Source organism: Lytechinus variegatus, chromosome 7, assembly GCF_018143015.1.
Source record: "Lytechinus variegatus isolate NC3 chromosome 7, Lvar_3.0, whole genome shotgun sequence".
Lineage (NCBI taxonomy): Eukaryota > Metazoa > Echinodermata > Echinoidea > Temnopleuroida > Toxopneustidae > Lytechinus > Lytechinus variegatus.
The window spans coordinates 27245976-27273649 of record NC_054746.1 but is presented as its reverse complement, the minus strand read 5'-3'; the positions used below and the strand labels follow the sequence as shown (position 1 = coordinate 27273649).

The 27674-nt window shown below is 34.5% G+C and overlaps 2 long non-coding RNA genes across 2 annotated transcripts; one reads left to right on the top strand and one right to left on the bottom strand.

Annotated features, from left to right (window-relative positions):
• Positions 1-2453: 2453 nt before the first annotated feature.
• Positions 2454-4239, top strand: LOC121417994. Its single transcript, XR_005970418.1, has 3 exons — positions 2454-2537; positions 2971-3143; positions 3667-4239. It is a non-coding gene; the product is annotated as an uncharacterized LOC121417994 (long non-coding RNA).
• Positions 4240-8151: 3912 nt separating this feature from the next.
• On the bottom strand, positions 8152-22618 carry LOC121417993. Its single transcript, XR_005970417.1, has 3 exons — positions 22314-22618; positions 17012-17215; positions 8152-9344 (listed from the first exon to the last, which is right to left on the bottom strand). It is a non-coding gene; the product is annotated as an uncharacterized LOC121417993 (long non-coding RNA).
• Between the last annotated feature and the right edge of the window lie 5056 nt (positions 22619-27674).

The window sequence follows — 27674 nt, the reverse complement described above, 5'->3', positions numbered from 1 at the left end:
ACTACACCACACCTTCCGTGAAAGGTGTTCAGTGCTTGCCCGGTTGTTAAATAGATCCTGAAAACATTTCTAACCATTCTAGAAGTTAATTAGTTTCTAATAGTTGTCTCTTTTCTTTAGTAGAATTTGACTTCAATTGCTGTTAGATAGTTCGAAGATATTAGGGTTTATGATTTGGCGGTCTTTGAACAACCTCTTGTACGCGTCTCATCTATGGTACACTTTATTTCAACAATCTGTTTTCAAAAAGTGTTTCATTCGTTTTTTTCTAGAAAAGTAGTTTCCTTATGTCCAAACTATCCACATCAGCGAAAATGTCTTACCATTGCCAAAATACTTTCCATGAGTTATTCACTTGATATGAATAACGAATCTGAATATACCCTCTTTGGTACAATTTTGACATAGGAATGAAAATAATATTTCAACATTACTGTATTTATCGTGATCGCAGAACTACATGTATGTTTAAATTCATATATAAGATCATGAAGATTGGACATGTATTAAGTTGAGTGTAAAAAAGGTTTACAATGTATGAACAATATAAATGAAAAAGTATTATGGTGTAATCTCCTATGCGTCATTTACCTTTAAATCGACCCCTAGATCACCCTCAAATGAAATTCTCGATAACCAAACACGATGGCCCGAATTCACAAAGGTGGTTTCTGCAGAAACCATGGTTTCAACCGTGGGTTTTGCTGATTTTGGTATTCACAAAGGTGGTTTCAAATGAAACCATGGTTTCAACCGTGGGTTTTCGGCATGATTTTGAGTCAACTGTTTTAGGTGGTTTCAAACCGTGGGTTTTAGGAAAACCATGGTTTTTAGGCACATTGACCAATCACAGATCAGTATTTCGGTACATAGCTGAGCAAGTGCGGCACAGACGACGATAAATTAGCTTTGCACAAAATGAAGAGGAGCGAAGCGCTTAATATCGGTATTTGCCGAGCTTTGAGAACATCGTAAGTAATTTACCATTTTATAGCGACAATGAATATTTTTTTCTACGTCTGCATGTATTTGTTTGTGAAGAAATATTATAACTAATGCTGTAAATGCATGCAAAGTTAAGAGCGGAACGGTGTTCTTGGGATGGAAAAAGCATTATCGCACGCAAGTTATTTTCCAGTCCCACGCGTGAAGTTTTGTGTCCTGTCAAACTATAACGAAGAGCTGTCCCACCGACGCGACTCGCTCAGGAGAAGGCATAACCCAGGGGGCTCCCGGCCGCGTAGCGGTCGGGAACCCAGGATCGTACGTCAAAATAATTCTCCGAATAAATAGTTAAAACAGAAATCAAGCACTTACCACGATTATATGGATGATGGTCTAACGAGTGGCAGTTTTTCTGACATCTGGGCACAGACTGGAACCTCAAAAAACGAAAAGTTCTCTCCTACCCCCTCTCGATCGGCCATTTTTGTTATGAATTGTAACAAAATGGCGGGTGGGAGCCCAGGAGCTTACCGTGTTATTGACCATACTCACGGGACAAGGGTAGATTATGGTCAAAATATCTAGCAAGCTAAATTATGAAAACAAATTATGCACTTACGATTATATGGATGATGGTCTAAGACTCTAACGAGTGGCAGTTTTTCTGACATCTGGGCACAGACTGGAACCTCAAAAAATGTAAAGATTTCTCCTAGTTCTACCCCCTTCTCAATAGACCATTTTTGTTATGAATTGTAACAAAATGGCCGATCGAAACGGGGCAGAAGGAGAGAACTTTTCGTTTTTGAGGTTCCAGTCTGTGCCCAGATGTCAGGAAAACTGCCACTCGTTAGACCTTCATCCATATAATTGTGGTAAGTGCATAATTTCTGTTTTCATAATTTATCTTGCTAGATATTTTGACCATAATCTACCCTTGTCCCGTGAGTATGGGTCAATTAATACATGGGCGCCGGACCGCTACGCGGGCCGGCGCTCCCTGGGTTAGCCTTGGGTAGGCCCTAGCCTAGGGCTATGTCAGTGTGTGTCGAAGCTGGTAAACAATTGATGGAATCCCCTTCAATATCCACATCACTGCAAATTGGTTAAATACACTAAATTTAAGTTTTATACCTTTTTTACACCTTATATAATAAAATGAATAAATATTCTTATAGGGCCTAAATAATCAGATCGATCTGGTGGCAATTGTTTTTGCAAAATCTTCCCATCCCTTGCTGCGCACTGCGTAATATAATAGGCTTGACTCGCTTTGTTTACATGATGTAGCTACAATACGATGAGCTACGTTATGAAGCACCGTTCTGTAGAACAATTAATTGAATGGATTATTTTAACAAATCACCCCAAATGATAATAAGAATTTACATATTGGTTGGAAATCTGGCAGGTTTGAAGAGAATCAAGAGATGTTGAATTATGTTTCATGTCCATTAGATTTAAAGCTTAATTTAATCATCTATCTGTACTTTGTTTATTTCCGCAGTTAATTTTTGAATGGATGAAAACATCTTACGAGTTAACATGCACAGGCTGTCCTGAGAGACTATTAAAGGAGGATTGTAAGAGAGGTATGTTCATTTTTGTTGTCGTTTCTATATGGACTTTTGTCTATTTTCTAAATTTTTTCTTTGTCACCGTCTAAAACTTTTTTATCATAAAATTTGTTGTCATGATAAAGAACCACTTATTTTGATCAATTTCAATCTTGGTTGATGTACACATCTGACAGTGACTGAATTGATCTAAATTCTGTGTCACATGGTCATAGAGTATAATGCCTAAATGTCAAATATTTGTAGATCCAGTTGATCAATTTAAATTTAACTTTATGAGAATGGCAATCTGATTAGGTTGTGGGCAAAAAAAAGTCATTTGACCAAATATATGCATATTTAAAAGGTAGGCCTATTAATTTTGACAGTACGCAGTAAAGGTAGTTAAGAATACATTTTTTTTTCAATGTTTAAATATTTTCTTCTGCTTCTCACTCTAACTCAATAGGAATATGCCAACAAGAACTGCAATGAGGAGTCGTTGACAGGAGGAAACTTTTTAAAAGAGACCACACACTACCTCATCAACATGCTTGAAGATGATCTGAGCCTGAAGAGGGACAAAGGGCCTAGTGATAGACTACCTTTCTGCAAGTATTGACAATTCTGCTTTTGTATGGTGTATTTTTTTAATAAGAAAGTTATATGATAATAACATCTCAAGACAGGCCTAGTGTATGCAAGTATTAGTGATATTCTTGTAAGAAGGAAGACTCAATGTAAAAAGTGATAATGAATTTTGGCAACTGCCTGTTTTTAATTTACAATGAACTGTTCATATGATAATACAATCAGAAATGTAAATTAGAACTATATGTTTTGTCATCCATTGTGGACAGATTCTTCCAAAATCCCTAATTTACATTAAAGAAAAAAATATGAGAGGTTGCATCATGATCTTGGTTATTTGAAAAAAGTATTGCATCGGCTATGCTCAATGTATGTTTGTCACACAAATGTTTATGGGATACGGATAGGTTTAGCCTTTAGACCAGTAAAGTAATTTTTAAAGGATTCCATTTTTTTTTCAAATCTTACAATGTAAAGACAATAGAATAGTTACATTTTGTTTTCTCTTTGTCATCTTAAAAAAATAAAAATGCAGAGTAAGATGCAACTTCTGGCAATATATCTTCATTTACAGGATAATTTCAGGGAATACGTGGTGATGAGGCATCAGTGTTGCAATTATCTGTTTGTGAGAGATCAAAGATGTTTCGCAAGCCATAGCAAGAAAAAAGAGGTTTTGTGAGAACTTCAACAACCAGAGATGAGATTGAGACTACCCAACAACAACTGTGTGAGTGATCGATGGGACCCAAGTCTATACAAGAATTCCTGGAGGGAAACAAGCCTTGTACTTTCCTGAAGGGCAAGTCCACCCCAACAAAAAGTTTCTTTGATATAATACAGAAAAGTCCAATGAGCATAACACTAAACATTTCATCAAAATTTGATGTAAAATGAGAAAGTGTTGACATTTTGAAGTTTCGCTTATTTTCACAAAACAGACATCCTGGTCAGTATGCAAATGAGTGACAAAGTGACGTTCTCCACTCAGTGTTTCTTTTTGTAATATACTAGTATCATGATTTTTTTTCCCTCATAATGTGTATAAAGTACAGGTGAGATATGGTTTGATTTCTCCCTGAAACTTTTGTAAAAAGCCATTGTGGCAACCTATACTCAATTCGATGAAGAGTTTTCTCATAATTGTGAATTCTGTAAAAAAATCAAGCATTATAATATATTTCTACAGAAGAAAGAGTGAGTGTGTGACATAGACTTGTTTGCATATCACCTGTTTTATCACTTGATTAATTAATTTCTTATTTTACATCCTATTTTGACGTTTTCCGTGTCATGCATGTTTTATTTATCTCTATTCCATTCACATTAACTTTTTTTTTGTACAGTGGACTTGCTCTAAAACAGGTATTTTTTGTAATGTACAAGTAAGAATTTCATTATTTATTTGTGTCTTCTTGTTTAACAATTTTTTTACAGGGGGGGGGGGGTTGAATCAACCTCCCTTGAGATCTCTGCCAATGATCACATTAACGCCTTGAAAATTGGTATGATAATAGTGGGGGATGTCATGTGCAATACTGTTTGGTTAATTTTTCCGAAATCGTCAGATCTTTTACATTAATTAATTATGCAAATTTCTGCATAAATCATACTTTTATACCATTGTTAACAATCAAAATGAAAAAAAAATCCTAGATTGAAAATGAATTTCTTATGTATTTTATTGTTTTATGAATTTCTTATGTATATCTTTGTTTTTCAAACTTGTTTTTTGCCAAAATTATAGCAGGACATTTTTTTGAAGCATAATTATGCTGAAATCAAGTACCTGTGAAAGTAAAAATAATCATGTCCATATGAAGAAGATGAGAAAATTCAACATTGACTTTGTACACAAAATCACGTTTTGGAGCAATTTTGGGTCTGACATGCACTTGAGTAATTTTCCAACAGCATGCCCATGCATCGTAAATTTGATCTCAAAAGATGTGCATGACTTTAAAGTAAAAAGTCGGCAAGTAGAATGGTCGTAAAATTTCGCACAGCGGAATAGTTGTGGAATATGTTGAGGGAGGGGGTTAATTCACCCTACCCCCACCATAGTTCTATGCCCCCCCCCCCCCGGGGTTTTACATGTAGGGTTAAAAGAGCACATTATTACTAAGAATTTCACATGAATACAAGTATTTGAAATGAACTTTTATCAGATTTAGTTTCTTTCAGACTACATGTATCTTCAATTATTTTTTCATTAAAAAAAACGCTATTTAATCAGGACGCATCAAATGCAAATTCCTCATTTACTTTTTCATGTGAAATATTCTCACATAATTTAAATTGTCTATTTCAAATGCTTAAGATTAAAACTTTGATAGCTCACAGAAAGTTTATTGCATGCTCCAAAATGTGTATGTGTCCATGGGGGTCATCGATTCTAATTGCTCTTTCTTTGTTTTTGCATCAGTTGTGTTTACACTTTGTACAGATAACCATTGGGGATTAAATACCATATGCATGTCCAAGAGGATAATAAGGTCAAAAGATCATGTAGCATACACTTTAGTTTGATTGTGATATGAGGCGAGACTGGTGGTTCACCTTGTTTTTTGTTGAAATGTGTTCTTTTCAAGTATTCCCAGGGCAACAGCCTAGCTAGGGCAACCAGGTAGCCTTATAAGTAGTGCTCAACTCTGGCAAACAGGAAAACACTAGCTTGGCCTGGCACATGCACATTTAGGGAGCATGAATGAAACAAATTAAAAGGGCAATTAATGCATTTTCTTGGAAAAAATATAATTTCCATTGACCCCAAAGGATAACCTGATGGCCTAGTTTGGGAAACCAGGTAGCCAAACAAGTAGAGCTCGACTCAGGCAACCAGAAAAATACCAGCTAATAATTAACAATAATAATTATTCATTTGGGCCATTATTGTATTGTAATACAAGAATGATGTGGCAATATATCAAAATTTAGACCTTATTATTTCACAAATGTTTATAATTTTGCAATGTTTTTAAAATGCCAATTGATTATTAGATTTTCAGTGTGTTATATTTTTATGTAATTTCCTGGTGTGATTTTCCAAGGTGCAAGATAGTTTCATGCAAATTAAAGATATACAGAAATGATAAAAGAAGAGTAGTCTTTTGCCTTTTTTCTGATTTGGACGAAATAATCATGAAGATGATCAAGATGACTTTGGTGGTGATGAGGATGATGATGGTGTTGCTGATGGTGACAAGTGTGGTGCTGGTTATACATGTAATGGTGGTGACGATGTTGGTGGTGATGATGAGGTTGATGACAATAAAGATGATGGCAATGGTGATGTTAGTGTTGATGATGATGGTAATGTTGATGACAATAGTAATGATCATCCCCCTTTCATCTTCATCACTGTTATTTATATGTATCCCTCTCATCTACATCTCTCCTCTAATCATCTCCCTTATCTCCATCCCTCGTCTCACCATCTCCATCACTCTATCCTTTCATCTCCATCCTCAGTTCCCCTCCATCCCTCATCTCCATCACCCTCATCACCTTCATTCCTCCCATTATCTCCATCACCCTCATCAACTCGATTCCTCTTATTTCCATCCCTCTCAACATCTCCATTTTTCTCATATCTCCATTCATCTCAGGAAAATGCATATACACAAGATAGAATTCAACAGTAAAAATACTTGTTTTGAAATATAATATCCCTCTGTGAAGTGGGTTTTATTATTTGCCATATGAAGTTGAATAATTACATAGTAAACACTGTATACTTAACCAAATTTGCATTTTTGAAAGAGAAACTGAAAGTTTCATGCACATTTTCAGTGGATATAAAAGTTTTCAGTAACATTAAATTTTCAAAAATTCCAGTGGGGGGGGGGGGGGGCAACTGCTGCGTAGAGCCATGCTTTTGAACATTTTGGGGGCCGGGATTATATCGTCCCAAGCTGGCCCCCATGTATATTTTCCCTTAATACATTTTTGGGGCCGGGGCAAAAAACGCCCGACCCCCCCCCCCCCCCCTCAGCGCCTGTGCATGTGTACTATACATGCAATTTTAGCCTGAATGATGAATCGAACATCTACAAGTCAAGAAATTGAAGCTTATGACCACTTAGAACCAAGCTATACACACCATGGAAAATAAATATATTCATTTTAAAAAAGTAGAAGGGCAGATCCTACGATGTAAAGCTTCATCTAATTTTGTCTGAAGGAGAGCAACAATAGACATTCTTCTTTGATTGATGAATTAACAGGCTTAGTCCTACAACATCGTTGGAGTAAACAAACTCAGCCAAGCTCGGCCCTTTGACTGTACATGCACACTTTCATTGGGGATATCTTCGGGTCTGAAGCGCCCCGGCAGCTACGGGGGCCGAGCTAGTAATATTGCGATGAAAAGCACCGAATCTTTATTTTAATCCGTTTTTCATTACTCACGATCAGAGAGAAAGTTGACAAACCTCAACATATCAGGCATCTACACTAAGTTTTACTCTTTCTATGAAGAAATTGAGTGAAGGGAATACAAGAGAGTCTATCTTCTGCGACAAAAGTGAAGAAATTAAATTATGATCACAAAATTATGTCAGTTGTTGAGCGGGGTCCCGGGGCCGAGTCGATCACCAAATACAGTACAGCAGCCAATACATCTGTACCTGGGAATCGCAAGATACTAGTAGCTAGAAGCGCATAAAATTACACCTTTTTCATTTTTTTATATTTCAACGAAAAAAAGTTGTAGTAATTGAAGAATCAGACCGTATTGCCACTTATGCCAGTGCTAGCTGTAGAATGTAAGTTTTCAATGAAACATAGCGCGTACTGAGCATGCTCAGTACGCGCTAAAAGGGGAAATCCCTGGTTTTTAGGTAAAACCCATGGTTTAAACCATGGTTTCATTTGAGTCCACTGTTGAAACCATGGTTTCATTTGAGACCACTGTTGAAACCGTGGGTTTTAGAAACCATCGTTTGTGAATACCAAATTTTAGAAACCATGGTTTTTCAAAAACCATGGTTTCTAAAACCCACGGTTTCTAAAAACCATGGTTTCAAACGAATCCACCTTTGTGAATTCGGGCCGATATGTTTCATGATGGTATGGTGCAACCTGCTGTGTATAACGAACCTGTGATACCTCGCCCAGCAAGTCTTCTGTCATGTCTACGTCTCCTACTTACCCACTCTTCTGACCATCGGATTGAACTGCCACTGACCACCAAACAATACAAAAAATGACGGTTTCATTTTGGGAATTGTACAAACATACCCTTTTTTTACCGCACGCATATCCACTTGATATGATTAATAAAACTGTACTTTTTGGGTTTGTCTCAACTGTCAAGCGACAAATTACGATTGCCCCACTTGGCGGGTGAAAAATTGTGCTCGTGTAAATTAAACTATTCAAATCTTCCCTCACTATCTATGGGTGTTGATTCTCTACATTATTCTCTCCTTCATATTTAGACTATAAATGCTTTATTTACACAACAGCACCCACGAGTAAATATCGAGGTAGAAAAAGCACGTATGAAACGAGAAGATGTTTGAATTTAGGAACCGCAGAGCAGTGCATGCACTCTTTGACTCCAGTAGGCTGGCTCTGAATGAATCCACTTTGAAAAAATTGGCTAATTGCGAGTTAATTTATTGGCTGATTTATTACCTACTAATTTAAATACTAACTCATTTGTCGGCTTATTTATATATTTTTTTAGCAGAAGACTGGATAGATGATTTATGTTTATGCTTATATAGGGTAAGTAAGTATTCATGGTATTCAATCGTTGAATCAACTAGTTGATAGTCATGTTAGCGCTGTTTAATTATTCGTCAGTTATTGACATGATCATGATGATGGTGGCCGAACTGTTAGCTACCATCATGACCATGCCAGCCGTGTCGATTGGTTAGATGGAATATAGATAAAAGTTTAACTGGGAGATATGTATGCATTGCAGTATGTTGAATAATCATGCTCTAACTGATTACTCTTATTTTAAGTATGATAGGTAGTTAAGAGGCATGGCACTCAAATAAGCTGAGTTAACCCTTGGCAGAGACACCCCTCGTCGAGGAAACTGGCCATCAAGTTCGGGTTAAAGCTGGTCTACATGGCAGTCTCTGTTGAATGATGAGCTTTGGTGGATGAAGAATTGACGACGAACACATTCGCGCTGATGATGTAGGAGAGAAACCTATAAGCGTGTGAAGGATGATGAAGGTTAAGGTTAGCTTCTAGGAATCTCATGGGGTGGGAGTGTTCCACGGTGGTTTCCTAATAGGTCGATTAAAAAAAATGGATGAAAGAAAAATGCGATTTGATTATTTTTATTACAATAGCAACGACATCCCTGAATTTCATATCATTCTAAAAGCTAGATGCCGCGTCATTTTTGTCTGCTCAAGTTCATAATCAGTTTTGATTCCCCAAGGAAAACTATATCAATATTTTATACTTGAACCAGTCACACAAGAATTACCAATGACATGTACATATTTTGAATATGTTTCTGATTGTGATTGTTAAACCAATAAGAGCACAATAAAAACAATGCTATAATCGTGGCGTACACTGTTAAAAAAAACCTGATTTTACAGAAAAATAAAAGAAGATTTTGCAGAAAGCAATACCAGAATCATTCTTTAAATTCATGAAACAGGAATTTTTCTGCAATTTAACAGAACAGGTCTGTTAGAAAAAGGGGAAAAGAGTGTTTTATTTAAGGAAATTTGTAAGATTACACACACCAAATACCAATTTCCTGTAAGATTACGCAATCTGGTAAGATTACAGGTGTTCTCGAGACTCTGCTGCAGGAACTTATTTTATTTTAAAGATAAATTTTCTAACAGTGTATTCAGAGTTGCCGCTTATCTTGTATCTTGCATCTTGGTTCGCAGCTTTCAAGTAGAGCAAAAAGACAAACGTAAGAAAGGGAAAACATAATAGGAGAAGGAAGTAAGAAAGTTTTTAATGTGATCAACAACCACTGGAACGCCGCTTTTTCAGAGTTAGCCAAGTTATTTGAAGGGGTCCGATTATAGCATTTTTCGGCCGTTGGAAGGGGCTCAATTTGAATAGCTCCGGGTGCTGATTTTCTCCCTAAATACGCCACCGGTGCTGAATATGAATATTAATGCTCGTTTGTATTAACATCTGCCCTGCTGCACATGTAATTGACTATTAACCGAGGTATACATTGTACAAGGGGAAAGTACGAAACACTTATGGGATCAAATGACAAAAATGACACAATTTAGTTAAAACACTTCCCATTAAGTTCCACACCTAATATCGTAAAATCATAATATTGTGTGTCTAAACCAAATTTGAAGGACATAAGCTTCAACAAATAAACATCGAGCAAATGAAAACTTTACATACCTGGGTTATTCAAAGATAATGACATTGAAAACAAGGTTTTTTAAAGTGTACAAGGAACTAATGCTTTTAATGGAAGACGGTCCACGTATTGCAGGTTGTCATTGAATAGCAAGTGTGTAGTTATTTGGAAGCCCTTGACTAAAGCTCGAATCTAGTAACACCTCCTCCTGTCAGCATCCCAATCCAATGTTAACCCAATCAGGGGTCCGTAACACAAGAGTTTACGATCAACTACAAATTTGAATCAACACTTCTGATTGGCCAGCGGTCAGTTTTTTTCTGTTCACAATGCGCTTGCAATGATCATCTCAATTGGACAACTGCATGCCATTTTGTGGTCGATTTTGAGCCTAAATAAAATACGATGACCAGAACATCAGCAGCGACTCAAGAAAGGGAGTAATGGAAATAGGGAAACGTTTTCACTGTTTGAAATTCGTTGTTCTTAGTCCTCAATGCTGTAATAGATTGTTGATTCGATGTCATGATTAACATAGTAAAATCAAGAAATTGATGAATCAATTGAATCAATCAAGGAATTTAACGATTACAAATGACAATCCTGACAAATTATAATCAAGAGGACTCTTGTCAAAATAGGAATCAATTAGTTATTTCTTTATTACTTCTTCTGCTTTCTTAGAGTTATAAAATAAATAGTCCTCTAATAAATTCATATGAGGAGTTACTATAAAAATCGGGGGGGGGGGGGAGTTCATTTGAATAAAAAACAAATGAAGAAGATTACCACAAAATAATTTTCCCCCTTTTTACTATGACGATATCTTTATGATTTTCAAACATCAAACAAGTCATTTGTCAATGACACATCGAACTGAAAGAGACGTCTCAAATCTAATACGAAAGAGGGGAAAGAAATGATGTAATTTGACCTGAAGATTCCATCATTTAGGTGTGGTTAGATAGTGTTTCTTTGTCATGCAGCAAGTAACATTAATCAACGTCTTAGCTAAATATGATCCTGCTAATGAGTCTCGCCAGGAAACAGCCATTTTGGGGGACGATCATCATTGAGAAATTCTATTTTGCTTTCCTACGTGTTCTCTCGAAATAGTTCCTTAACTTGTTATAATTCTTCCAATACTTTCGAAAATTTTCACCATAAACCTTGCCTCATTTATCCGATCCCTTATTCTTATACATCAGTATTTGTTTGTAATCATCCTGTATAATTTTTTTTTAAATCCTTATGATTATTTGAATCTACGTGTTGGGAGGAAGAGACAAGATAATGTCAAAGTGTTGTTTAAAGAAATAAAATAATACAATAAATACATATAATATTTTTTTTTTGGTATTTGTCCAAATAAAAAATAAAGTAAAAATGTCATGTACCAGTATATATATAAAAAAACTCTATTTCTGAAGATGTTGCATTTAGAGCAACCCTGTTCATGTTCATTATCTTGATCAATGTTTTGCTATTATCCTTATGGATAAACTGAGCAGAATACATGTGCACATGATTAATAAATTACAGAAGTATGTGGAGTCAAATAAAAAAGTTTACATTTTGGACGAATATGTTAAAGGGTATGATACTATAAATAGATTGATTGATTTCATTCTTCTTCATTTCAAAATCAATAGACTAACAAAGTAAGTACAAAGCAGAATATGAATAACAGAAATGAAAAAAGGAACCCACTAGAAAGTATCATTTGTGCATGTGAGTCCCATGCAATAAATAACTGATTTAAATACATCCTATATACAATAATGATTAACAAGGTTCTATAGAGCAATAAAAAAGAATACTATATGCGACAAAAATCATACAATCATGACAGTATATCATACCATGGTATACAAAAACTAAACAAACCTAAGATACAGATAGTGCATATACAAATAAGTTAGATATGATAAGAAGGAAAATTATAAAAGGAAAGGAAAGTAAAAAATCAAAGACGGTGTACACAGGAGGATAAGATAGGACAGAAAAAAGACAAACAAAAATAGTACCACAGAAACCAAAACAAAAAAGCAAACGTCAAGAAAAGAAAGAACAATTCACATTAGCAATTAAGAGAGAAGATAAAGTTTAAAGGAGAGGGGGAGAGAGAACAAGAAAGAGAGAAAGGGGATGATGCTTCTTCGGTAGAGACAATGGAGATCTGCGATTTATATTTATGGATTAGAATTTTCTTGAACCCTTTATTGAAAAAAAAATGAAAAGGGTCAAAACAATCGAAATAATCTATCAATGTAAATCTTTGATTATACACTAACCATAAGTAAATTTAAAACTTGCCTTGTGTCGCATTATGCTACATTCATGACAGTAAAAAAATTCACAAATTTGGTATATCCCTGCCCTTCCCATGTTAGTCAGTATCTATTTGAAATTATATCAAATTTTAATTAAGAAACGTATGTAACTCCGAATATTTCATAAAGTGTAAGCTAGACCCCGTACAATGATATATTTCTGATGTCAAAATAAATCATTTCAAACCTTAACCACTCATATCACAATTATTCAAGAGTAGATTATCAGGAAATGAAAAGTATAGGGGTATAAATATATTATATCGGTACTCTCCTTTAACTATGTTCTCAAATTCTAAACATAAAATCTACATATATTAAATGTTGAATCTGAATCACATTATTGACCGATCTGCCGGTAAAACTGAAAAAAAACTGTTTTTACTTCAGGCTAATTAATACATTTTGGATAACATTATTTTTGACTTAACGATAACCACAATACACTTGATAGTGCAAGATTTTTTTTTTTATTCAGTCATTTTTTTTTTAATGGTTTCCTAATTTTCGATTCAGAAAATATCTTCATAACACTACTCAATCACAAACTTCGTAAAGTATTTGTAATCAGACATTGACAGTATTACCTTTAACTGTTGTAAATGGACACTAGCAAGCGATGCAACGAATACATAAGTGGTATTAATGATAGTGACCCTTGTCACATGAGGTACTTTCCCCTGATATGAAATATATCCAAGGACATATCCCCCATCACATCCCTTTGGCGGTGGTGGATACTTTAATCACGGCAATGGCGATTTATGTTCAGCCAGCTGAGTTTATACGTTCATTTAATCCGGTTTAATCTCAAGATCTTTCAGTTAATTATGCTCTGCCTTAAGATTCAACGCGATATATATCATTGTGCAATTTCATATATAGTTAAAACAAAAATATGTCACACTCAATTCATTTAAGCATGGCTTAAGTCAAACTTAAATTCCTACTTATCATGATTTCGAACGGTTTATAACAAACCACCCGATTGGTCAAATCATACTAAAGTGACGCGCTTTATGGAGCCAACAATGCGATTGTTTTGTTTATATTTATATAATATATGTTTGATTTGTATTTGTTTATAATGTTGATGATGGAAATGAAAATTAAAACTTGAAATTGAACTTGAATTGCGTGTTTATTGTTACGCAGTATTTGAGCAGAATTTTAATTCACATCCAACTCATTTGTAAAACAGTTCTCATCTTGTTGAGATGCATTATTTCATGAAATTGACTTGATATAAATAGTATTTCAAGTATAAATAAAAATCATGGATTTTACCATGTTTACAAATAGGGCCTGCATGGCTAGCTACTGTGATTAACTAAATTTGCATATCACACTTTTTTCTTTACACATATGCTATTCACATGTTGCAATAAAGTATGGAAGAAATGATTTGATGTAATATCAAGTGGTACGATTATTTATTACTCTGATTCCCTAGTCCCGTATAAACACAGCCCTCCGTCAAAATAATTCTCTTTATGAAATTCAATCACATTATTCATACGTAGAAAATACATGGGAATATTTGGTTAGCTTTCCTTCCTGTAATGAAATATACTTCGCAATAACACAGTTGAACTTTTAAGAGTGTTATTTCCTTATAACGATATTATTTTAGACTTATATTTTGTTTATGAAATTAATCTCACTCGATGCACCCCTTTCAATTAACAATATGTCACGATTAACATTATTAAAACACCCACACGGACAAAATGACAATAATTATTTATTATTCAATGAGTTTCAAACTGAAACAAGTAGGTTGTGAGTAGTAGAAAACAAACTAGCAATGAACAATGTTTAGTTCATTATCACAAATATCATACTGATGAGTAAACATAAAATCATATTGTCTTTATGCAGCAGTCCCAGATAATCGTAAATGTTTTTCTTATGTATCTATTTACCCATTCATCACTTCCTTTTTCTATTCCACATCATCTAATTTCATAATATCTGTTTCTTGTCATTTTATTTATATATCTCACAGATACCTGGAAAATGTGTCGTTTACATTTTTATTATTGTTTTGGAACGAGCCCGACGCGCAAACCTGCAGATTTTTTTCTATCCAATAAGAGACCCATCTTTTCCATGCACAGCGTGAGTGCACTTCAGAATTTATCCAACATCTTCAATGTCTACGGGGACCCAGAATTGTGGAGTGCTTATTTCCGCAATTGTCACCCATTTTATTTCATGAACCAGGCCCATGCTGAGATATTTTTTGTCCAATGAGTGCTTGAAAACAAAACACCAAATAGACCACATTTAAATATTCGTCAACAAAGTATATCGAAAATGTATTAACATTATCGTAATTTAACGAAATTATATGAATAATGAAATGAATAACTATTATGAACAATTAATATTCATTTATAACTTGTAATTATTTATCATAATTTATAATAATCATATTTTTTAATCAGACGCTTCGGTTAAGTATGAAAATTAGTATGGTTTAATGGTGATTTGATATGTCTTGTGTATTAGCTGCTGGAACTGCTTGTCATCTGTTTTATGTCAATATCGGAGCTGTATAAAGACAACGTTAGGAGTACACATGAGAAGTCCCAATTCGCTGCTCCCGTTGATGACCCATGAGCAGCATCTCGCTCCCATAGCAGCTCTTGGACAAGCAGGGCAAATCGAAACTCGCTCTATCTAACCGTCTGCCTCGAAAGAGAGGGAGGAAAAAAATCTCAGCTTGTTACAGAGCCAATGCAAGGAGACGGACGGAGGAGATATGTTCAGGAGGTCTGACATTACATGGCAGCTAGACGTTGGAGAAAGAGGAGGAGGTATGGAAAGAGGAGGGAAGAAAAGAATAGCATGGGTCTATTCAAAGTTCGATCTACAGGACTCATGTTTATTCACTAGAAATCTAAAGATTTTCTCAAAAGAGTATCGAGCATGGCGACACCTCGACCCGATCAATGTGACTAACATGAGATATCAGGTTTTAAGAGATGCTCTCTCTCTCTCTCCCTCTCTCTCTCTCGCTGTCTCTGTGGAAATGCACGCCGCAAATGGTATATCTTCATGCATCATTACATCACATCCAGGCTCTATTCCTTCATCTTACTCCTCTCACTCCACCTCGTTCTTCAGTTTCTCTCCTACATGCCCGTTTCCTTTCTTTCGACGTCGTTTTCTTCTCTTGCTTTGTTTCAAGGAGGTGTAAATTGGAGGAAATTAGCATCAGGCGTAAATGGGGGCGGCATTGTCCAGATGTGAAAGGAACTTGGAATTGATTGCACTCGAACGAAACTAGTGGCTAGCTTCACATGGCATATCCAGAAAGAGCAAAGGAGAGTTTGGAATTGTCTGCTAACCGAGAGGGGGGCAGTAAAATCGGTCTTGAAATCTGAGGTGGGTTGATAACGAACAATGAGGTGACAAAATCTACAAGCTCGTTTAAAGCTTTATGAAATCAAGAAAATATTATATTAATTTAATCACCGGGATGACAGTGTTTTTATTATTACTATTTTTCTTATTTTTGATATCTATTTAAAAATATATCAAGCACAATAATTATATATACATTAAAAAAAAGCAACTGTGGCAATTAATAAAATATTAGATTTATGCTTTTAATGACAAAATCAAATCCATGTAAAAAAATCATCTTTGAATTGACTAATTTTAATGTATTATTTTCAGATTTAGATGATGCTTTTCATATGAAATGGCGCGTTTCGAAATCTCTTGACAGTAAACTACAAACAAATTCATATTGATTGTGGGTACAAAACTGGTAAGATCAATCCTAACCACTAAAAACCCTCATCCGATTCGCTCAATTTAAAAAATCGTGTCAATGTGTCCAGACTCTGCCTTACAAGTTCATTGATCTACGAGTTGATAAATGACCGCAAAAAATCAAATGGTAAAGATGAGGGCAAGGGGGTAACAGTGATAGAAAGAAGATATAATAGGGTAAACGAGGTAATTCTCATTCCCCTCCCCACCCTCCCCTTCCCGGTTCACCTATTTTGGTCACCCATTACAATGTTGAAGTCGATATGAATTGACATGAAGCCAAAACTTTTGATTTCCTAGGCTTAACAGCCATATCCTTTGTCCCGGTCAACCCCAAATTGTAATAACCGTCCCCGAGTCTCATGATTATTTCTTTTCACCAAGAGGATTCAGAAGACAGGGATTGGGGCAATATAAACTGAGGAAGGAAAGTAATAGCACAAAAATATATATATTTATGGGGAAAATAGGGTTCTTACCTACTTTCGAAACTTTTATCTGGAAATTTAGTTGAGCGTCTGCATGCGACGTCATTGATGAGGTAAATTGTTTATTTTGCGCTCATCCGGGCAAGCTGAAACTGACTATCAAGACGGACATTCCCTCTGACATCACATCACCGAGAGAGGGCCTACTTCCATCGAGGTCATGCTCACGGCCTCCTCCTCGAGTTCAAAGGTCAGCTACAGTCAATGAAACATCAGGATGAAAATACTAATACACTTACCATGACCTGAAATACATGAATAGATCTAGAAAAAGGGCAACCGATATTATATGCTTACACTAAGTTCATGCTTACACAAAGACAAACTTATCATGGTCTGAAATACTTTAGGATATGGATAAATCTAGGAGGCCGAAATGTACACAACGCATCATTCAATATAACAACAATTTTTGACAGAAAAAAATAAACCCATCAATACTAAACACTGCATATAAAAAAGAGTGCACAGCGCAATAAGCTATGTGTTATCGCTGCACAGATTACTTACTGATACTTTTTTCCTTACAATCTTTGTACATGTCCACAATTTATGTCACTCTGTCCTAATTACCTTCCGAACAATTTCTGTTTTACAGGGCAAAAATGGGGGAATAATTCAGACGAGACATTTGAACCCGTAGAAAACCTGATACCCATATGCTTCAACTTCCTCCTGTGCATTGCTCAACTCCACATGAGCTTTGTTTTATAAAGGCAGAAAGCTATCGTGTTTCATATCTACCAATGGTTTCTTTCGCATCTTCCACTCTTTCCCTCCCCTCAAAAACACTTTGGTTATTCAAAAAATGTCTCCCCATAGATTTCAAAAGAGTAGGTTTCAATCTGTGTTGAATGGTGCGACCAGAGTTTTACAGCATTACAATGAACCTGAAGGGCCACCATGTCGTTATGTATCGGAGGAAACGAAATAAATTATTAAAGCTTTATACGAATTATAGAAATGTGTTCATTTTCCAACGTATAACAGAGTGTGTGAAGACTTATTTATTTTTGTTTTGATATTTCCTTATTTCCCCTTTATGTACACTAAAAAAGAGAAAAAAATGAAGCCCCCACTTCACTTACTTTCCGACTTAACGTTCTAATTGCTCAACATTCTAACGTTCTAAGTGCTCAACATTTTGTAATAGAGCTCATTTTCGGAACAAGTCTTTATACATTATAGCGGTCCTTGCAACCAAAAGGAAAATCTATTCTAAAACAATATTATCTCTTATAACACGGTCTTTAAAAGCACATGAATATATATACATATATATATATATTCATACCCCACCAGGCAAAAATAATTAAGAGAAGGAAGGATGTTACCATTAAACTTGATAATGAAATACAATATATACCACGATGACAATTTCGGTTTAAAATTTGTGCCAAAATAAATCGGGAATTAACGGAGACCGTTTAGACAAGCAGTATGGCTTTACTCATTAATGATTTGTAATGAACACTATAATAGCTGTCTATATTAAGCGAAAGAGCAGACAATTTCTGAAACTTCAAATGAGGTACTAGATACATTTATTATGCAACGTTGCATACGTGTATAACCACAATATTCTGTCCCCCGGAACCTTTAATCATTATGAGAAATTTTGTGAAAATGAGTCTGTGTATTTACATATCATCAGTCTCGAACAGATGCCGTGGCAAAAAGTGAAATCCACACCTCCCTACAGCGTTCTAGACTAAAATATGTATTATATGGCAGAACGTTGCCATATGCATATACAGGGCAACACCTTAAACACATAATATGTCTATGAAATATTTGCTTAACAGGAGCTTTGGAGACGAAATTTGAAAAGTAAATGAATTTCATGATAAAATAACGTTATATGAATTTGATACCCACGTTCAATTTACTTGTATTTTCTGAATAACGTAGCATTGATATACCTGTACACCATTTCATTGTCGTTTGTACATTGACTTCATAATCGCTGTATATAGACTTAATCTAACAAATATATATTGATCAATTTTCAATTTCAATTCAATTCTTTATTCCATTTCCATTCAAAACATAATACAAATCAAATACAATGTTACAGACTAGTATTCTTACTTCGTAAAACAAAAACAAAAACAGTATAATATTTAGCATAAATGGAAATGAGGGCGGGGTCCAATAAAAAGCAAAGCTTGTAAAGTGTGGATCCCCCTTGGAAATTTACCAATCAGTACTATCAAATCATGTTTATTTTTTAATCAAGATACCTACTTTCACTAACTAGCTCTATTCTAAACACACTCAGTTCCATAGGAATTGAAAAATAAAATGTGAATATAAATTAAACAGCATTATCAAATGAAATAAAGATCGAATCAAGATAGAGTAATCTTGATTTGAAAAATGTAGTTAGAATTCATGATTCGCGGTTGTTGAATAACTAAGAAATATAAAATAGATATATTCTTGTAATTCATACATCTGTGATGAGCCCAACTGAAACGAAATATCAAACAAGGATCCACTTCATCCATATCTCTTTGCATTTTTGTATCACACCAGACCAAACTCAACTATATTAATTAAATTAACTATGTCTTTACAAATAAGAATATATATATTCAACTAAAATTGTTCCATGCATTTCCCTTGCTATACCTGGAATATCAAGCACATATTCCATGATGGCGTTCTCCTGTGTACATGAGTTTATGATTAAGAGTTTGATATTGTCATTAGTACTCAAGGTTCAATAACCGATATTGTATCAGATGTTAGGACACAAAACATAAACCCATCTTCCCATCATCAAGTGTTCGGTCAAAACAATTTTTACGGAGATTATTTGAAACATAGAAGTATCTTACATTGGTTATAACATGGACTTACTTCAAGAATATTTTTTCTCGATATTTTATTCATTCTTAGCAATCGCTGAAGGAATATTCCATGTATGGAAAAACCACAAACCGTATGATGAATCATATGACCAGACTCAACGACCCAACAGATACTCAATATCTTGTATTTGCGAGAGTCATTCCTGGCAATGTTTACAAAGCCATTAAGTTTTAAGACGCAACTTATATCATTTATCAATCCTGTTAATGGTGAATTATATTCTTGCATATGGTATGAAATTTATCAAGGCAGATAAAAGGCAAATTGTGTACACATGGATCATCAGAATATTGTTTTATTCTTCCAACGCAATGTGGAAACTGAAACAATGTATTTACACCTAATTTCGCATTTTCTGAACAAAAATGCATTAAAACAAATATGTATTATCTGTGAACTAATACCATTTGACATCTTCATTACGATACACTGAATTTTCAACTTGGAAACTGAATGCTGCTGTAACTTTGTTCCGCCTACATTGCAATCTCCATAGCACAAGATCAAATTCCAGTTGTAAAAGGGTATTGTGATCAGATAAAAATCCACGTTGATATTTATCTATTGGCTGACCTTCCGGCTGATCAAAACGAAATATTCTTGACATCCTTATGGATAATTGTCAATAATATATAACATTTATCAATAAGACATTCATGATAAGCGTACATCACAGTCATTTAATTTCCATACCCTTTCGAACAGTTATCCTCTCATAGTGTTTTCATCACCATTTTTAGGACTTAGAGAAATGAAGAATAAAATATTGCAAGAATATGAGAAAATATATAGGTGCAACGTGTTGAGCACTATAGCCGAGCTGAGAACTTACTACCGCCGCGGCACATGTTCACTTTTACCAACAATAGACTCCCATTTAGGGGTAATAAAGGGTGGGTGTGGCTGCACCATACGTCCAATAGAAAGGGGTGTGGACCATCTCCTGAGCAGTGTGTGCTTGATGCTTTCTAGTAAGAATGCATTATGACATTAATTGGTCTATAAAACATTCCACCTGTAGACTCTCGCGTTTGTTTTGGCCTATTTGTTTTTCCACACATTACTGATTTATGTCTGCAGGTCTGGGAAGTAAAAAAGTCTTGGCTTGTGTGAGGTAATTTGTTTTCTTTTTCATGAAATGAAATTGCTATGTTTTTCATCTTCAGAATTTATGATGAACTGAAAAGGTATCCTTCTTCATCAGCAGCAGCAGATTTTCAAAGGGTGAATCACATTAATCAACCTATTTAATTCAGTATTCAGTACTCGGCAACGAATGAAAATAAAGAAGTCCTGGTTTTGACGGCTTCGATTGGACGAGGTTTACCCAAATCTGCTTTATTCGTCAACTCAGTTTTCAGGTTAATAAAAAAAGTATAATAAACTACCCATTAAGATCCCGTTAAGATGAGTACAGTAAACCATTGACCGAAACTCCCAAGTATGTAAACCAATATAAGTTGGTCAACATGACATTTCGCATTCTCTCCGCTATCTTACTTTGATCAGTTGATTATTCTAAATCATATAAGCCTACAGTATAATATAGGCCTAACATGTTAATGTAATTTGACATGGCACACAGAGATAGGGTGAAAAAGTTAAAAATTAATAGTGGCAAACAGTATTGACATTTAAACAATAACATGATCTTTAATAAAACATCAACGCCACACAAATTTCATTAAAGTCTGCCGTCATTTTGATCCATACAACTCCGGCATTTTTTGTTATCTATTATGTATAAATTAGGGGACTCAAACAAAAAGAAAAGAGAGAAAAATCAATCCAATACGAAAGCAAGCATAGAAGCTACTACAGAAGTACTGGTATACAATATATGCTTAATCAGAGCATACGTACTTTTTTCAATGATATCAATTTTGAAAATATAACTATGAAATATTTAAACAATAAACCCCTTCCAAAATGTAATGTTATACTTAACATTTCTGGTGCAGACATTTGTGACAATGAGAACAAAATTACTAGTACATTCTCCTACACTGTAAAAAAAATATTTGGGAAATTTTTTTTACCACCATGAGGGTAATTATGTGTCCAAGCAATTTGGGGCAGTATTTCACCTAATGCGGGAAGCATATTGTCCAGTATGGATATAAATATGCAGCAATTACTTTAGATTGGGCAAAATGTTCATCACATTGGATAAATAAAAATGTCCAAAGTTGGTTGAACACATAATTACGCTCATGGAGCACTTTTACCCAATATTTTTTTTACAGTGTAAGGGAAATTGTAACATATTCCGGTATGAAACCGTATCCAAATTATAATTCATACATTTTTTTATGTGTTCAGCCTGTTCTAGCCACTCTTTTCTTCTCCAAAAAGGTCGCTAAATGTTTCCTAAGTAAAGATTCTAAACATGCTAAAAGGAAAGATGGTGACTTACCGCATGAAACCGCTTCTTCAGACTGTACGATCGTGGTCAGAAGAACATCTCCAACATGAGACATGTTGGATGGATGTATAGAGAGAAGACTTCACCAGCACGCTTGACGACAAAATATCGGGGGTCACACGATAAGATGGTCAAAGAAGTTGCATTTGAAAATGCAAATATCTGTGAATCTGGGCTTCATTGTTCTCTTCTTAGTCACCGTCAACAACGCTCTCTTGCGTGATAAATATTCATTCCGGAAAACTGTCTCCTCAGAAAGGGACCTTTAGGTTGTGTTGCAAGTTGGACATCACACATCGATCGGCCATTTTTCAATCCTTGTTCTCCCTAAAACATTTTACAGGTAGGCATCATATATATATATATATATATATATATAAATAAAGCCGATTTCATTTCGAGGAAACAATGACGAGTTTGAAAGAAATCCATACCCAAAAAATTCATTAACAAATCAAGCTCTCAATAAGTGAATAAATGAATGATTACATTATGTACATAAATACAGTTAAACATCACTAAGTTAAAAACGAAACAAATAAAACAATATTTAAAATGGATGATAACTTACCATTATTTCGTTTTTAATTGCGTGGTTGGCAAGTGGAATATGAGTGTATCGAGAACAAAATAAGTCAGTTTTAGTAATTAAGCAATGTGAAAAAATCAATTGCAAACTGACAAAATTCTTTACTTCTTAAAAATATATATATAAGCCTACAATATGTAAGGGCATTCTGTGTCATTTCTCCCCCTATATTATGTCAATTACCACCTGATTACAGCTGTGTTGTCATGGTTGTGAATATATATGGAATAATGACGAGTTATATGGATCAAAATTACAATAAATTACAGTCGAAGCCATTGATGACGACGATGACAATGATAACCACGCCAACATTCGTGAATACTACGTATATTGGAGATGTAGACTTCGGCTTTGAGACGAGTTCATGGCGAAAGCATTTAACGAGTCTTCACATCGTCTCCAATGTCGTCGTCGTCAGAAAAATCTGTTGAAGGAGGATTAGTTTAATATTTTTTTCTGATTATTCCTTTACTTGTTCTCTCGCTCCATCCCTTTTTTATTCTTATATACCTATTCAGATATAGTTTTTTTTTACGAATGATATATTTTTCTAATCATAATACACGACGTTTACCTTCAAAACACTTAGACCATGGAGGCCATGGAGGCCATGTGATATGAGTGTCCCATGCAAACAATTATCCTTACATTCGTCAAAATATTAATGGATATGTTCTCAATTTGAAGGACTTATGTAAAACAAAAGTAAAAATTGTTTATATTTGTTATTTCGTGGAGATGCATGTGAACAGGAATCATGTGCAAATTTGAAGATGGTAAAATGAAATGTGAGATCATTTCTTGTACTTTTATCATAATCTTTGCTAAATATGAATCTATATATAATTGTACTAGACTTGCCATTTACTAATGTATACGTGTTTTTTTTATTAGAAACATCATGATACTATTTCTTTACAAAGTAAAACGCTTCCAATAAATACTTTATGAGAAAACAAATATTATCTAATACACAAATAAATAAGAATTGGTGAAAATATGGCAATATAAAAATATGAGTATGACAACCCAATGATACTGATTACCTTAGCAATTAAGATAGTGGCCTGGGATAATGTGTACATATACCTCATGTTTTTTTATGGAATATGATACATCCATATTAAATACATATTTATTCAAAATGCAACCTTATAATCTATTTCTATGATATATATATAAAACGAACGAAAAGTATTTTGTAACTTTAGAATACTTTTTAAAATGCTTACAGCATTCATGCCACGAATATGTTCATAAGGAAGAAAGGAATGAAAGATAATCCCTACATACCATTTTGTCAATATAACCAAACATGTCAAGGGGTCTTCATAGTTTATGCCACACTTCTCAATACATTATCAATTGTTTTATCAAAATGTATATAAATAAGGTCTATTTTACAGCACAAAATTATATTGAAAGATCACTTTATATCTAACAAAAAATAAAAATTCTGTATTATTCTTGCATCAATAAACATCAGTTCTTGACACAGAGTCTATTTGTTGAATATTTGTTGATATATTTTGATGGATATCTATTAAGATGATAGTAAATAAAGAAAAGAAATTATTATTTGTAAAAAAAAAATTCTGACTAATGATTTTCATTTCAGATCGAGCAGGAGTAATGCCGAAAATTTGATTACCGATTATAGAAGATGATGTTTCCAGTATCGATCATTTACTGTCGTAAAAAATATATTTATGATATCATATCAAATTATAACACCTAGAAATATGAGGATTTTTCTTTTCCTCGGCAATCGGCGTCACAAATACATAATCATGTATTCCCTTTACATTATGTCAATAGGTTCGGCAACCCTTTCAATTTTGATTATACATTTTCTCCCCCCCCCCCTCTCTCTCTCTCCTCTCTCTTTATTTATTTCTTTCTTACTTTCTTTCTTTCAATCATTATTTCTTCTCTTCTATACATTTCTTTCCTCTTCTCTTCTGTTTCTTTTCTTTTTTTTCGAACCACGCCAAACTTTGGCTTATTTCTTACCAGGTGAACAATGCCTCGTCTCCACGTTATTGACACGGTAAATGGGTAAGTAATGATACAGCTTTGGTGACATAGTAACTAAATACTTACAGCAAGAAAATCATCGGGGGCCCTTGCCGGCTCTGCCAGTGTACACATGTGGCTTTAGAACACATCCAGAGAAAGAGCATTTGTCACACAGGGGTTTTCAAAGCCAGCATGTGGCCCTACATCCAGCCCCATGCGCTATTATGGCACGTAGAGCCTTGCTGTAGTATATGATAATGGTAGGTGACTAATATTCACCCAAAGACTTATAAACAGAATTTTCCACAACGAGAGAGGGAGGGAAATAGTGGAAAATAAATGCATCAGTAACCTGAATCAAACATTATGCACACATTTCTTAATCTTACTGTTTTTATGATTTTTAGCGTGTGTGTGTATGTATTATATATTATATATATATATATATATACATATATATGTATATGTGAGGGTGTGAGTCCGTGTGTGTGAAGTTAAATGTCCGTGTCTATATATATATGTGTGTGTGTATAATGTGCGTGTGTGTATGAAATGTATATGCATAAAATTATATTGAATATCATATGTAAAATAATGTCAAACAAAATAAGCAAAGTTGCGTTGTTATACGTGATAAATGTGTGAATTTACATCCATTCGCGAGTGAAATATCGCGCTATGTACTGCAAAGAAATACCACAATTGGAAGTTGCTATGTTTATTTTAATGGTGTAATAAGATTTCGATACGAGGCACACTCTGGCAAGACATGTGAAAATGGGTACCTTTATGGTAAATAACACTGATAACGAATGGTATTATGTGTTCCATAGGAATCAATAATCAATACAGTTTAATGCAGAAACAATGTACATGATTATGAATTATAAATTTGAAATAATATCTACACACAATATTGCAAGAACTTGACTTACAACATATATTCATATATATATATATATATATATGGGTGTGGGGGTATGGGTCGGTGATGTGTTTCATGCCTTTAATTTTGATTCAAGTTATTGGTGCATTTTCCCCCAATTTCTTTTGTATTTTTTTTCATTTTTTTAGTTTCAATAATACTTATTCTCCTTCGGGATTATACAGAATTTAGATGATCCATAAATAACTACCTCTGATTCACATTCAATAATATATCGTAGATTGCACGAGTACTGTCCGAGCTTTTGCATATATATATATATAGTTTTAAGTATACGAGATAGCATGAAGTATACATTGCCTGTTCGAATATATTTATAATTCCTGTACAATCACAATTGGCTGTTAAGTGTTTACAATACTCTTAACTTCATTACGAACGGTAAAAAAATAATAATTTCCACCGACCCTTAAAAATAGTGTGCCTTTATGGTACCTGGTTATGGACTTATCAGCAGTGATAAACACGGTCGAAATAGGGGTTCACGGCAGATGGGAGCTTCTTTCCGCCCGCACAAATTTGAAATGGCTGTTATTCCATGTTTTCACATCTTAAATTGCCATTTTAATACCTTGTTACTAATGGGCATCTGTTGAGCTTTCCAGGGTAACAGTATTGCAGACATATACACAGTTATGATAAATAACATGATTATGATCACTGGTCATGATATTTAAATAGCCGTATAAGCATAGTGTACTACCTCCTCCCCTACACACACTTACTAGTATACTGTGCGCAAAAAGAGCAAACGGTGACGATTCTTTAATACAATGTTTTCATCACATTTGTGAGGAGGTGAAGCCTTTTAAAGACATTGAATTAAAAAAGAATCAGCAGAACGAGTATGTTTGAGGGCACTGCAACGTCAGACATTTTTTTTCCGATGACGACACAATAAAAATACATATTTTTCACAGGTTTATTTTCCAAGGCTACTACTTTTCTAACAATTGAACAAAATTTACGAACGCCTTCTTCATCTACAATAAATAGATAATAAATAGTATTTAACATTTCGTTTGATAAAATACATATGTATAATTTGTTGTATTACATATTACAATCTCGACCTGATGAGAGAGATTAAAAACATAACCTTTCAACCCTGGCTATATCATGTGAGAATAAGAAACATGAGGAGAGGGGCTAGCACTGTGCTAACTCAGGTTTCGGCCAGTAAGACACCTGAGTTTATAGGTCCATGGTTTATGACAGACATTTGATATGCCTTGGGTATATTCTGAAACAAAAGGTGTTGCCATTCTGAAGATAATAAGCGAGTGGACACAGTTGGCGTTGTCGAGCGCGTATTGTGATTAAATTTCCATTCAAATTTTACCTCCCAAAATGTGCTTATTTTAGAAAATATGATTCAAGAACTGTACATCTAATGGCCGATCGTACACAAAGAATACACTGATTATAATTTTATGCCCCTATATTCGTCGATGTCCCGTGTAGAAAGTCATGTCACGAGGAGGCTTATGGACCTTTACATCCTTGTCGACTCGAAATCGTAAAGTATTGGACTTAGATGCTGGTATCTCTTTCCAAGGTCTCTAGATCCTTTCCTGAAATTTGAAACCACTTATTTTGTTTGGTAGGTAGGGCCTATATGCACAAGACGTAAACTGGTATAAACTCAGTAGTAGGCCTATGTGTATTTGGATCAATGATCGAATGAGTATATTGTAACAGTATGTAAACTACTATAGCTTATGATCATAGATACACACGTGTTGAATTGGTCCATCTGATATTGGTTATACATAATGCAAGGGCTGTAGTTAAT